Genomic DNA, 2,328 nt, shown 5'->3' with positions numbered 1-2,328 from the left:
TATGGATTTTCTGGTGTCTGGGCAGCAAGCCCAGTCACTATCAGTGAACCCTGAAAGTTGCAAGGTGTTCTGTGAAGGAAAAAATAAGCCTTGAGCTGGAGAATTCTTGAGGTATCGAAGAACCCGATGTGCAGATGCCATGTGAAGAGCTGTTGGGGCTGAAACGAACTGACTTAGCTGCTGAATTGCAAAAGTAAGATCAGGTCGTGTGGTTGTAAGATAAAGTAATCTCCCAATAAGTCTTCGATAAGGTTGAGCATCAGATAAGACATCAGAAGGGTCTTTGGCTTGACATAACTTGGTGGAGGGTGCTATAGGTGTGGATGCTGGCTTACAACTCAACATTCCAGCATCAGACAATATCTCTAAAACATATTTTCTCTGGTTTACAATGATACCCGCTTTGGAGCGTGCCACTTCCAATTCGAGAAAAAATCTCAAACTCCCCAAGTCCTTGATCTTAAAAGTGCAGTCAAGAAAAGCCTTAACTTGATTTATCTCATTCAAATCATCACCTGATAAAACTATGTCATCCACATAGATGAGTAAGGCTGTAAAGGAAGAGGTAGTTCGTTTTATAAAAAAAGAGAGTGGTCTGCTACTGACTGATGATATCCAATAGACAATAAAGCTGAAGAGAGCTTCGAGTACCATTGCTGACTCGCTTGCTTGAGTCCATAGAGAGATTTCTGAAGCTTACACACCTTGGATGGTTGAGATTGAGGAAAGCCATCAGGAAGAGCCATAAAAACCTCTTCATTGAGGTCCCCATGTAAAAAGGCATTGTTGACATCTAGTTGCATGAGATGCCAGCCTCGAGAAGCAGCCACACTTAGCAAGACGCGAACAGTAGTCATCTTAGCAACTGGAGAAAAAGTATCAAGATAATCAACTCCTTCCATCTGAGTATAGCCCTTTGCAACTAGCCTGGCTTTATATCTCTCTATGCTTCCATCAGCCTTGAACTTGATTTTATACACCCACTTACAACCTATTATGTGTTTATCAGTAGGTCGATCAACTAGGATCCATGTTCGATTTTGTTCCAGAGCAGATATTTCAGCTCTCATAGCTTCTCTCCAACATTCATGTTTTTCTGCCTGAATATAGGTGTGAGGTTCATCGAGACATATGGAATTGCAGCAAAATTGTGTGAAAGAGGGTGAGCAGTTGTTATATGACAGGACACTTGACAAAGGAAATCGTGTATCAGCATGGGATGTGGGACTTGATGTATTGTTTTGGACACTAGATAAAGATAATCCATAATGAAAATCCTTAAGGTATTTAGGCTGATTTCTGACTCGTGTGGAATGCCTAGTAGGTGCTATGGGTTGTGAACTATTTGTACTATTATTGTTTGGGTAAAAAATGTGGTCAGAAGTAGGTACTGTATTGACTGGTTCAGTACTGTTTTGAAGGAAAAAGTGGTCAGGGACATTGTTTAATGGTGCATTAAAAGGTTGGTCACAAATTTGGTTAATAGGGTCTGTACATACAGGTCTACACGATGGAATGTCATATATGGGAAAGTCACATGTGGCTTCAGGGTTAGGAAAAAGTGGATTGACTTTTTCTTTGAATGGAAAAAGACTTTCATAAAAAACAACATGTCGAGAAGTAAAAACATCATGAGAAATAATATCATAAAGTGTGTAACCTTTTATTCCTTCTTGATAGCTAATGAAAACAGCTTGCTTTGCTCTGGAAGAAAATTTATCTCTGTGATTACTTAATGTGCTAGCATAGCATAGGCATCCAAATACCCGTAGATGATTAAGAGTTGGTGGTCTGCTATATAACACCGAATATGGAGAATTATTGTCAAGCAGTGGTGTGGATAAACGATTTATCAGATGAGCTGCATGGATAACAGCAAAATTCCAAAATTTTGATGGAATCTGTGATTGGAAAACTAGAGCCCAAGCAACATTCAATAAGTGTTGATGTTTACGCTCTACTCTACCGTTTTGTTGAGGAGTTTCAACACAACTCCTTTGATGAATTATCCCCTTCTGTTTGTAAAAATCATCCATGAGAAACTCAACTTCATTATCACTGCGCACGACTCTTAGCTTTGTATCAAATTGAGTTTCTATGTAAGCAATAAAATTCTGTAAACGTGGTCGAACTTCAGATTTATTTTTCAAAAGCACCACCCAAACAAATCTAGAGAAGTCATCGACAATGGTAAGAAAAAATCTGTGACCATGTATAGAGGAAACAACATAGGGACCCCATATGTCAACATGTACATATCGAAAATTTTATTGCTTCTAGAACTGCTAAGAGGAAAGGGTAATTTTCGTTGCCTTGAATAATGACATA

The sequence above is a fragment of the Gastrolobium bilobum genome, unplaced genomic scaffold (assembly GCF_033153095.1).
Source record: "Gastrolobium bilobum isolate Gb01-03AN ecotype WA unplaced genomic scaffold, APGP_CSIRO_Gbil_v1 utg8041, whole genome shotgun sequence".
Taxonomy (NCBI): domain Eukaryota; kingdom Viridiplantae; phylum Streptophyta; class Magnoliopsida; order Fabales; family Fabaceae; genus Gastrolobium; species Gastrolobium bilobum.
The sequence above is the reverse complement of the archived record's forward strand: the minus strand, read 5'-3'. Positions refer to the sequence as shown.